At 45.2% G+C, this 12,783-nt stretch overlaps 1 protein-coding gene across 2 annotated transcripts in view; it reads left to right on the forward strand.

The window, feature by feature from the left end:
- The window catches only part of MAP3K12 (mitogen-activated protein kinase kinase kinase 12), a 109,820-nt gene that overhangs the window by 20,785 nt on the left and 76,252 nt on the right, over positions 1 to 12,783 (forward strand). Inside the window, exon 2 of one of the 2 annotated variants that reach the window (XM_083169570.1) lies at positions 12,114 to 12,309. The exons of the other annotated variant lie outside the window; for it this stretch is intronic. The gene's annotated coding sequence lies outside the window, so the exon portion shown is untranslated. The remainder of the gene's footprint in view (positions 1 to 12,113; positions 12,310 to 12,783) is intronic. 2 annotated transcript variants of the gene reach the window in all.

Here is a 12,783-nt window from a genome sequence, read left to right on the forward strand (position 1 = left end):
AAAGAAACACAGTAATTAACCAGTAATATACCATGCAGTAGGCAGAGCGGGTTCAGGGGGTGACCCGGCCCGGGGTGGCAGCCACAGGTGTCGGTAAAGCAACAGGCCCCCCTCCACACACACACAGCCAGCACCTAGAAACACCCCCTCCCTCCCCTGGTACCTGGCTGCGGATCTGGGCAGCGCGGTAGGCAGTGGGCATGCACAGGTCCCTAGGAGCCGCTCATTACATATGCACATATGAATGAGCCGCTCATTACATACACTGTAGCTCTAACCGGTTTAAAAGGCTAAAAAACGGCAATATACTGGTTAAGAGCTGCAGTGTGAAAGGGGTATAGTTACATTATGTAGTTTTGTCCTAATTGTATGCAATTCAAATGGCATACAATTGAAATCTCATAGCATTTCATAGTAAAAATTATATAGCATTACATAGCACTGAAGTTCAAATTGTACAGCGCCATTGTATAGTTCAAATCGCACCTACAACACATTGCACCAAGTATGGGCACCTAGATTTAATTATCTTTGCGCGTATTCTGCCTCTCTGCTCTTCCATATTGTATGATAATTTCTTTCCACTGTTCCCTTGGTCAGAAGCCACAGATAGGTTACACAGAAGTCAGTAGGACCTATGTTCAGGTGTGGGGGTAGGTCTTACTGCAGGGATCTCGCATCACTAGTACACTGCTACAGCAGCAAGATTGGTTTGTGCTCTGTCCTACTCTCTTTATCATGAAATGTCAGTAAATGCAGACATCAGTAACATACAGTAATACCGCAGGAATGGATCTTCCATACTGTTGAATTCTATAGGACTTCTACTTATCTGACCAGATTTTCACCATAGACCAAACAATGATCTCCGAATCAGACAGAACATTTCAAAACCTAACCGCATGGCTAAAATCCATAGATGATCCCATTCCTCACTTTATATTGTACAATGGTTTTAACATTCTGTGTATGTCAGATATCATGTGGGGACAGACCATGCCACATTGTTCTTACAATCTTCACATTCCGCTCTGCATTCCTATCTCATGTAATGGACATGTTGCGCTGTTTGTCAATAGGCATCTTACAGAATTCATAGTGATTGAATAGAGCTGGGAAGACAACAGTCAGGTCATGCTGCTGTGTAGTGTTACCAGGGTACCCAGGTGGAACAAACATGATAAAGGAAATTCTGCACAGAACACTCAAGGACACCTTCTGCAGATGTAGCCTATGAAATTCCGCAACCACCTGCAGAATGAGGAGAATAGTCTGCAGAACACTTTTATTACTGGCGCCATATAGCCCCTTTCGGCATACCAGATACTGATGACTTGGCCGCACCAAGTGTCTTTTTATCTCAAATTGTGCCTATTATTTGCATATTTAAAACACAGATGGGTAAATTTACTAAGATGGGAGTTCTATTTAAGATGGGATGTCGACCATAAATTTGTCAACCTTTTTACAATGTTGACCTTGGGTATGTCGACCATTTCAAGGTGTCGACCTAGTCACTGTTGACCAATAGTGGTCGACCTAGTCACTAGATATTGTCTACCATTTATACCATAACCTCTGAATCTGTGTAAAACCCCTTTCACACTCGCAGAGGCGGGTCATACCCGGGAATGTGTTCCCGGATGCTTTCCAGGACTCTACCCAAGAATGTACCCTTTTACACTGCACTCAGACCTGGGATCGACCCGGGACAACCCCATTCACACTGATCCCAGGAAATCCCTGCAAATATATGCATGTAATTAGAAATGGACTCCAGGGCTCTGAAAGAAGACATCAGCATTTGTGAGCCCAAGAAAGCTCCAATCAGCAGCTTTTTTAAAGTCCCGTGTACCCAATCCCGGGTACGGGACCATTCACACTGACCGCATCCCAGGTCGATTCTGGAATCTACCTAGGTCAGGACCTGGGTAGAAATCCTGGGATGTTCATCCCGGGATATTCTTTCAAAACCCTTTCACACTGAGCTAAATCCCGGGTTGATGCGCGTTCATGTGGGGTATTAATGTGAGCAGCTGTGGCTTTTCCTCTTGCCGAGTTCCATTGTGTTTCAACTGTACCTGTGTAAAACCGATCCCTACCGATGCCACTACAGGTACAGCCCAGTGTCTGTAGTACTCGCGTCCAGGTTTTCACTGTTATGTATGACGCAAAAGCAAAATAAAAATGCTGTGCACCACTCCTTCCTGAGCGCTCAGTCATGCCAGGAGCCTCACGCCGTATGGCGTATGCACAGCCAGTATGTGAGGACACCTCTGTATAGGTAAGTTCCCCTCCTGACAGATGTCAGTATATAGAAAGGTGTCTGTGTAGTAATTTTCCAGATCACTGAACTACAGAGAAAACAACTGGGAAGTATGTAAATGTGATACCTCTAGACGTGCAGCTCTGTACAGCTCTGTACTGCTGCAGAATGTTATCTGTGTGATGCTCTGCAGATTTATGGCTGATAATTTCCTGGTCTGTTCTGCAGTCCCAGCAGCTGCACTAATAACAGAATTAGCAGAACGGCAAGCTCCATATCCTTCTGTTCCTCAAGAAGCTGAGTGATTCAGTCAGCATTATAGGAAACGGGGGGGATCATACTAAGAGTTATTGCCCACACCCCAGTCACAGAGTCTGACCAGCACTGTGCACAGCAGTGTTATAGGATAGTAGAGAGTGTGTTGTGGGGCAGAATTCAGCACTGCAGTATCATGGGGGGTGATGGGCAGGAATCAGGTTCCGGAGCTGAACTGTGCCGAATGTGTAAGGAATATACAAAAGAACTGTATATATAACACAAGTAGATGTATCTAGGTCTAGAACAGCATATGTCTGTCTGTTTCTCTCTCTCTCTCTCTCTCTCTCTCTCTCTCTACACTTTTGGATAAAATTAATATGTGTGCCTTAAAAGTCAATAAGTAGGACAGGAGGTTAAATAATAACAGAACCATTTGTTTTGCACATGGTCATTTCTGGACATAAGGTTATGCCCAGCGTGTATGGACAGCGATGATCGTTGTCATCGCTGGGGGGAAAGACGCTCAGTGCATACATACTGAGCCGCTTTCCCCCTGCCTGGTGCTGTTAGCAGAGGCGGACGGCTTTCGATAGCACAGCGCTATGCAAAGCTGTCCACAAAGCAGCTTATCTGCTGGTAATATACCAGTAAATGAGCAGCTTTCCCGGCGATGATGCGGGAGCGCACAGCAGCGCTCACTGCTCATCGCCGGGCCATACACACTGGGCGGCTGTGAGCTGAAAGCCGCTCAAACTTGGTGTTTTGAGCAGCTTTCAGCTGAAAATCGCCCAGTGTGTATGGGCCTTTACTATTATCATTTTCATCTTATTAGTCCAAAAGTTTCTGAAACCCCATGCAAGTGTTACGTGCAAACAGATATCAGAATGACAAAGCTTACACAACAGACAACCAGAGCACACATACAAAGCCAAAGTACATAGCATTACTATAAGTTCTCACTGTAGGTGAGTAACAGGGGTGTACAATAGCCAAAAAAGACATCCAGGACATGGCACAGAAGACTTGCACTCTAAAGCGTAGCAGCTATAGCTTCAGTATCCGGCTTTGAACTTGCAGGCATGAGACGCAGCAGCACAACGTGCCCAGAAGATCCTACTGCAGTATTAGCGTGTTCCATGGAATAATCATGTGCTGTACAGCAGAATAAGGGCTGGGCATCAAACAATAAAGAAGTTTATTGTTTTTTCTTTTTTTTTAACTTGCTTTTCATGTCCGACTGAAGAGACATCACTCTGCCTCCCAACATCTCCCAGCAACACCTGTGCCAAGTTTGTCCTTCACCAATCAGCACTCAGAACCACCATGTGCCCACCAATCAGAGTAGGGCAGAACTAACTGTTTACTAGTCTAGTGCTCTGTCATTGGTTGAAGTGGGCTGGAGCAAGCAGCTAACTGGCTGCTGTTTGTGTATGGGGGGAAATTTGCAGGGTCTCTGTGTGTAGACAGAAAGCGTAGAGGAACGCAGAACTTCCCATCCAGCATTAACCCTTTCAACAACAATAGAATGGAAAGAGGTGTGCTGGTGGCCTTGAGAGGACAGGATAGATGAGAAATGTTAATTTGTGGCATGTAGTTAAAGAAAAGATCAATTCTATTTCACAAGCATGTTGGTAGCAAAGCAGCGACACACAACACAAAACAGAGAACCAAAATTCTATTACACGAGAGATGTAGATGTATGAAGCAGTGATAAGAGAGAAGTGATAAAGTGCCTGGTACTTTATCACTTCTTCTCCCGTATCACTGCTTTATGCATCTACACCTAATTTACAGTACTGTTGATGCATACATTCTGCACACAGTAGCAAACGCAGGATTTTAGAGGGCGTTTCCAAATCTCGCACTCTGCAGTGCATTGGAGTAAGTACAGGAGTCTGGGGGAGGGTAGCAGCCCTGAATATTGGAATACAGAATTAATATTCAACATTACAGATGGGCTATTTCGAACATTGAAATAAGATAAATGGTCAGGAAAAGGTTAAACATGCCATAATGAATACACAAACATAATAGAACCAGTACTGCACTTTCTAAACTCACAATCTCCCACTTCTTGGTAAGGCTCCTGTCTCTTCCTTCTGGCAGTAACTGGTCCATTGCATTGTTTGAGGTCTCAGATCCACACATACGGTAAAGGTGGTAGAAGAAGCTGGTACACTAGGCTCTGCTCTGTCCCTTACACTGTATGATGTGGTGGCAGCTCTATTGATCATATTATATACAGGTTGAGTATCCGGTATCCGGACATCCCTTATCCGAATTATTCCAAAAACCGTGGTTTTTGGAATCATTCAAATTTTTTATTTTTTTTTTAACCCCCTAACCCTCTTTTCATACTTACCAAGTCCCCGGGCGTCCACAGCAGGCCTCCGGCATCTTCTCCAGGGTCTCCAGCGGTCCCAGGAATGCATTGCGCGAGTGTGCGCGCGCGCCGGTGACGTCACCGGTGCGCGCGCACACTCGCGCAATGCATTCCTGGGACCGCTGGAGACCAGGAGAAGATGCCGGAGGCCTGCTGTGGACGCCCGGGGACTGCGCGGACGCCGAGGGACCACCGGACACCATCAGGGGACAGGTAAGTATGGCTACAAAAATATATTCCAAAAACCGGAAAATTCCCCTATCCGGAATGCTAGCGGTCCCGAGCATTTCGGATAGGGGATACTCAACCTGTACCAGCTATTGTTGTCATAATTTAAGGCAACCAGAAATCCCCTGCGTTTGCCTATGTGCACACACAGCACTGAGGTCATGGGTTCTATTCCCACCATGGCCTAACTATGTGGAGTTTGTATATTATCCCCTTACTTGCATGGGTTTCCTCAGGGTACTCCCGGTTTCCTCCCACATTCAAAAAATATATTGGTAGGTTAATTGGCTCTCAACGAAATTAACCCTAGAATGTCTGTGTGCGTGTACATGTGGTAGGGAATATAGATTGTAAGATCAACTGGGGCAGGGACTGATGTGAATGTCCAAGTATTATATGTAAAGCGCTGCGGAATATGTGTGCGCTATATAAGAAACTGTTAATAAAAAATAAATAAATAAAACCTTCAAAAGTGCTATAAGCTGTCTCAAAACAGAGATCAGGGTCACCTGAACATTGAGGCACACTGGGCAGTTTCTCAGGGCCCCACGATTCTAGGGGGCCTTTGAGCAGGGCCGCATTTGGCCATGGGGCATCTGCTTGGCATGCAGGCAGAGAAAACAACATTCTCATCCTGCCTTCAAGCCAACAGCCAGATATTAAATGGCTGTCAGCATGCTGATTGGTAGAAGGCTGGCGCTATCCACCAATAAGAGTGCAACTTTGTGTACCTACTGTACCTCCACCTCCCTTCCTGCAGCTTACAGTGAATGGCTATAGAGGCTATTTGGAGCTATCCACCAATCAGAGTGCTGAAGCCATTTACTGTATGGAAGCATGTTGATAGACAGTGCGAGACTACAGGAGGAGTAAGTTATATATATTTTTTTACAATGCTTTACTGTGAATGGTGGGTCGTGGCCCCCAGTGCTTTGCGTTGCCCAAGACCTACAATGATATTAAGATGGCCCTGACAGAGATAGTCCATCATTTTCTGTGGGCACAGTGGTGACGCAGTGGTAAGCATTGCTGACACACAGTACTGGGATCATGAGTCCAATTCTTGACTAGGGGCCTACAGTATATGTGGGGAGTATGTATATTCTCCCTTTGTTTGTTGGTGTCATCCCGGTACTCTGATGTCCTCCCATACACACCAGAACCATAGTAGTAGGTTAATTGGCTAAAATGTGGATGTGTGTATTAGTGTGTGTTTCCCAAAAGGGCACAGAGGTAGGGGAGTAACTAGGACATAGTGGGCCTCATAGCAAAATCGTGAAGGCCCCCCCCCCCCCACCATTGTCACTACAATGCCCTTTAGCGGAGCAAGGGCGAGATGTATTAAGCTGAAAATGCGGTAAAACCCCCGTTTTACTGCATTTTCCTATGTATTAAAACCCGGCCGCACCGATACCGCACAGTAGGGTATCTTCACCTTTGGGTGACGATACCCTATAGAAGCCTATGGGCTTCTTTTCGCCGCCCTCCGCCACAACCCCGCCACCTCGCCGACCCCCCTCTACAGCTTACCTTCTTGCAGGTCCTCCTGGACCCCGGAAGGTAAACCACTCCTCCCCCTAGCAAGGCAGCCGGACGTCCTTCCGGCTGCAGGGGGGAGGAGGAGGCGCCGGGGACAGCCACACTGAGCTGTCCCGACTGCAGGGGAGCAGTAGGCGGCTGGGAGGTGACGGAGACCCCCCGCACAACACAGTACAGGTATCGCGGGGGGCCTCCCGCACCGCAATGCCAGCCGCATATGTTAGTAAATATGCGCTGGCATCGCGGCGGGGGTGTGGCAAAGGGCGGCGATGTATATCAATACATCCCGCCCCAAGAGAGAGAGAGAGTGAGGAGAGTGAGTGTCAAAGAAGATGTTAGGGGGAGACAGAGAGGGAGAGAGAGAGATATGAGAAAGAGAGAAATAGAGGGAACGGGTCATTGGGTCTACCTTATTTATGTCAACATGCATTGAGTAGACCACTGAAGGTCCTGCAGGGCTTTGGTCGACATCTGAAAAAGGTCAACATTGATAAGTTGACTGGGTTGGGCAGTCGACACAAGCATTAGGTCATCAATGGCAATGTCGACAGTCAAAGGTCCGCATGAGTTTTTTACGTTTTTATCCTGAATGTCGACATAGTCAACATATACCATGTCCTCGCATGGCTCACTGCACTTATATTGTATAGGGACTAGACTCACACTGACATATGCATATTATATAGAGACCAGGGGCACACTGACACACATGCACTGATTGTATAAGGACTAAAGGGACACAGTCACTGACACACTCACATTGTATAGGGACCAGGGGCACACTGACACACATGCACTGATTGTATAAGGACTAAAGGGACACAGTCACTGACACACTCATATTGTATAGGGACCAGGGGCACACTGACGCACATGCACTGATTGTATAAGGACTAAAGGGACAAAGTCACTGACACACTCACATTTTATAGGGACCAGGGGCACACTGATACACATGCACTGATTGTATAAGGACTAAAGGGACACAGTCACTGACACACTCACATTGTATAGGGACCAGGGGCACACTGACACACATGCACTGATTGTATAAGGACTAAAGGGACACAGTCACTGACACACTCACATTTTATAGGGACCAGGGGCACACTGATACACATGCACTGATTGTATAAGGACTAAAGGGACAAAGTCACTGACACACTCACATTTTATAGGGACCAGGGGCACACTGATACACATGCACTGATTGTATAAGGACTAAAGGGACAAAGTCACTGACACACTCACATTTTATAGGGACCAGGGGCACACTGACGCACATGCACTGATTGTATAAGGACTAAAGGGACACAGTCACTGACACACTCACATTTTATAGGGACCAGGGGCACACTGATACACATGCACTGATTGTATAAGGACTAAAGGGACAAAGTCACTGACACACTTACATTTTATAGGGACCATGGGCACACTGATGCACATGCACTGATTGTATAAGGACTAAAGGGACACAGTCACTGACACACTCACATTTTATAGGGACCAGGGGCACACTGATACACATGCACTGATTGTATAAGGACTAAAGGGACACAGTCACTGACACACTCATATTGTATAGGGACCAGGGGCACACTGACGCACATGCACTGATTGTATAAGGACTAAAGGGACAAAGTCACTGACACACTCACATTTTACAGGGACCAGGGGCACACTGATACACATGCACTGATTGTATAAGGACTAAAGGGACAAAGTCACTGACACACTCACATTTTATAGGGACCAGGGGCACACTGACGCACATGCATTGATTGTATAAGGACTAAAGGGACACAGTCACTGACACACTCACATTTTATAGGGACCAGGGGCACACTGATACACATGCACTGATTGTATAAGGACTAAAGGGACAAAGTCACTGACACACTCACATTTTATAGGGACCATGGGCACACTGACGCACATGCACTGATTGTATAAGGACTAAAGGGACACAGTCACTGACACACTCACATTTTATAGGGACCAGGGGCACACTGATACACATGCACTGATTGTATAAGGACTAAAGGGACACAGTCACTGACACACTCATATTGTATAGGGACCAGGGGCACACTGATACACATGCACTGATTGTATAAGGACTAAAGGGACACAGTCACTGACACACTCACATTTTATAGGGACCAGGGGCACACTGATACACATGCACTGATTGTATAAGGACTAAAGGGACACAGTCACTGACATACTCACATTTTAAAGGGACCAGGGGCACACTGATACACATGCACTGATTGTATAAGGACTAAAGGGACACAGTCACTGACACACTCATTTTGTATAGGGACCAGGGGCACACTGATACACATGCACTGATTGTATAAGGACTAAAGGGACACAGTCACTGACACACTCACATTTTATAGGGACCAGGGGCACACTGATACACATGCACTGATTGTATAAGGACTAAAGGGACAAAGTCACTGACACACTTACATTTTATAGGGACCATGGGCACACTGATGCACATGCACTGATTGTATAAGGACTAAAGGGACACAGTCACTGACACACTCACATTTTATAGGGACCAGGGGCACACTGATACACATGCACTGATTGTATAAGGACTAAAGGGACACAGTCACTGACACACTCATATTGTATAGGGACCAGGGGCACACTGACGCACATGCACTGATTGTATAAGGACTAAAGGGACAAAGTCACTGACACACTCACATTTTACAGGGACCAGGGGCACACTGATACACATGCACTGATTGTATAAGGACTAAAGGGACAAAGTCACTGACACACTCACATTTTATAGGGACCAGGGGCACACTGACGCACATGCATTGATTGTATAAGGACTAAAGGGACACAGTCACTGACACACTCACATTTTATAGGGACCAGGGGCACACTGATACACATGCACTGATTGTATAAGGACTAAAGGGACAAAGTCACTGACACACTCACATTTTATAGGGACCATGGGCACACTGACGCACATGCACTGATTGTATAAGGACTAAAGGGACACAGTCACTGACACACTCACATTTTATAGGGACCAGGGGCACACTGATACACATGCACTGATTGTATAAGGACTAAAGGGACACAGTCACTGACACACTCATATTGTATAGGGACCAGGGGCACACTGATACACATGCACTGATTGTATAAGGACTAAAGGGACACAGTCACTGACACACTCACATTTTATAGGGACCAGGGGCACACTGATACACATGCACTGATTGTATAAGGACTAAAGGGACACAGTCACTGACATACTCACATTTTAAAGGGACCAGGGGCACACTGATACACATGCACTGATTGTATAAGGACTAAAGGGACACAGTCACTGACACACTCATTTTGTATAGGGACCAGGGGCACACTGATACACATGCACTGATTGTATAAGGACTAAAGGGACACAGTCACTGACACACTCACATTTTATAGGGACCAGGGGCACACTGATACACATGCACTGATTGTATAAGGACTAAAGGGACACAGTCACTGACACACTCACATTGTATAGGGACCAGGGGCACACTGATACACATGCACTGATTGTATAAGGATTAAAGGGACACAGTCACTGACACACTCACATTGTATAGGGACCAGGGGCACACTGATACACATGCACATAAACACAGGGCATACAGTGGTGCATACCGACACATACATTGTACAGCATAAAAGGGATCAGGGCATGCATCCACCTTGCTGATGTGTGTCTCCTGATGAGTAGTGGGGGGAGCAAAGTGATGGGCTTTGGGGTCGGGGGGAGCAGCGGGCCCTGGAAACAACTTGGGATCCATAGCAGCTGCACTCTCTGTAGTTATGCCAGTGCACATGTGGTGCATAATGCAGCTACACAATTTTTATTCTACAGTATCAATAAAGTCAACCAATGAAATATCAAGTAAAACAGGTTGGAGATTACAGTTTCAGTGGTCTCCATCCATATCAGCATAGCGAGAGAATAGGCAGTGAGGTACTAAGCCCAAAGCATGGCAAGCGGAGGTGTTACACTATTTGGGGGTCCATGTCGACAGGTGTCAACAGACACACAAAAAGTATAAAACATATGTTGACCTTTTCTTGTGTTGACTATATCCATGTCAACCTTTTGCTTGTGTCAACCTATTGCAAACCCCTGAACGATGTCATTATAGTTATTTTTTTATGTACAAACTATTGTACAAGGAAGATTGTATTGAGGTCGCCTCTCATTTTCAAGTATGTCCTGAATAGGTCCTGGATGGGATCCGGACTTTGGGTCAACATGCATTAGGTTGAGTACTATTGGCCGGGTATAGGTCATTGGTTCGACCAAATTTAGGTCAACCACTGAAGCTCGACAGGCTTTAGCTCCATACCTGAAATAGGTCGACATGGCTAAGGTTGACACAAGCATTAAATCGACAGTCAAAAGATCGACATGAGTTTTTCGAATTTTTTTGTGGAACTTTACATCCACATAAACTTAAACTGGAAATGATCAAGTGTGCCGAGTGCAGTGGTAGCGGATTCACTTGCCGTGCGAGCATATGCGATATACTTGTTGGGGGTTCATATGCTCAAATGTACAAATTGATACAAAAAAACACGTTCAACCTTTTCATGTGTCAACAAATTCGATGTCGATGTTTTGCTTGTGTCAACCTTTTTCCAGTGTCATCCTTTTTTCCATGTTGACCTAATTAATGTCAAAACTATGATGCTCTCCCCTCCTGGATGGACCAGAGTGCAGGACTGGATACTACAGTCCGATGAGGAAAGGACTATTTATAACCATTTATTTCTTCCCAAGTGTAATGAGGACTGATCCTTACTCCGTCCTCTTCAAAATCATGTCAATCAACATCAACTGATGATTCCACTCGCTGCGCCTAAAAATTATTGGGGATGAGTGTACTTACTGTACGCTGGTCATCTCTTGTTGAAAATGTAAGAAAGTGTAAAAAATTGAAGGCAAAATATACACTTTATTCCAGGCATGTCCAAACTGTGGTTCTCCAGCTCTTGTGAAACTACACATCCCAGCATGCCTTGCCATAGTTTTACCATTCTGTAATAGCAAAACTGTTGCAAGGCATGATGGGATTGTAGTCTCGCATCAGCTGGAGGGCCACAGTTTTGAAAGTATTGTTCTTTTCTCTGATTGTACCACAAGCTGGGCATCTAGCAAGTCTCAGTTATATGGAGCTGCGACATCTTGGCTATTACGCCAGTAAAACAAACCATAGCAGCGTTATTAATTATGCAGGTATTTTTAATTATTATTCTTGAACATCCAGCTCTGCTTTTCCTTTGATAGGTACAGTAGGTGCAATTTATTACGTGTCTCCCACGGCAGATTACAGTAATGATTGTTGTAATTGCTAAGCACAAACATTTCACCGTGTCTTTCAGCTTTTCTGGATCTCTGTTATCCAACTACAGTGATGATTACTGTGAGATTATGGGACGCTGTCGGGATGAAGGAATTGTATCTACTTGCCTAACCCCATTAACTCAACTCATTAACAAGGACTTTGAACCATGACGGAAAGGGGAATTTTTAAAGCTTGGTAGATAAAAAGTGTCCTTCAGCTGAGTCGCTTCAGAGGTACACTTGGAATTAAAAGATTTTAAGATCCTCTATGGTCATATTCCTTATCTCCATGAATTTAAATCAGATTTCACACAATTTAATATTCTGGTTTTTATACTTTACAATGTACTGAAAAGATTATTGCTTACTGCACTGAAAATCTCCTGTTCAAATATAGAGAAGTGTAGCATTTCGTACCAGTAGGTCTTCTCCATTGGTTCCTGGACTCACGCTGCAGTGTGGCAGTTTTCCCAGTCTCTTGCTGCTTTCAGACATCATAACTGGCTTTGACCCTGTATTTGAAAACGTTTCCAAAAACGGGTCTGCCAGGTAAAACCCCTTTCACACCGCATCTCTTAAACGGTATATTACCGTTTAAATGCCGTTTTTTTTTAACATAATCCTGTTTCAGTGTACCTGGCAGACCCGTTTTTGGAAACGTTTTGAAATACAGGGTCAATGCCAGCAGCATTTCCAAGCCCCCAAACA

The sequence above is a fragment of the Crinia signifera genome, chromosome 2 (genome assembly GCF_055691185.1).
Source record: "Crinia signifera chromosome 2, ASM5569118v1, whole genome shotgun sequence".
In the NCBI taxonomy this organism is placed as follows: Eukaryota; Metazoa; Chordata; class Amphibia; order Anura; family Myobatrachidae; genus Crinia; species Crinia signifera.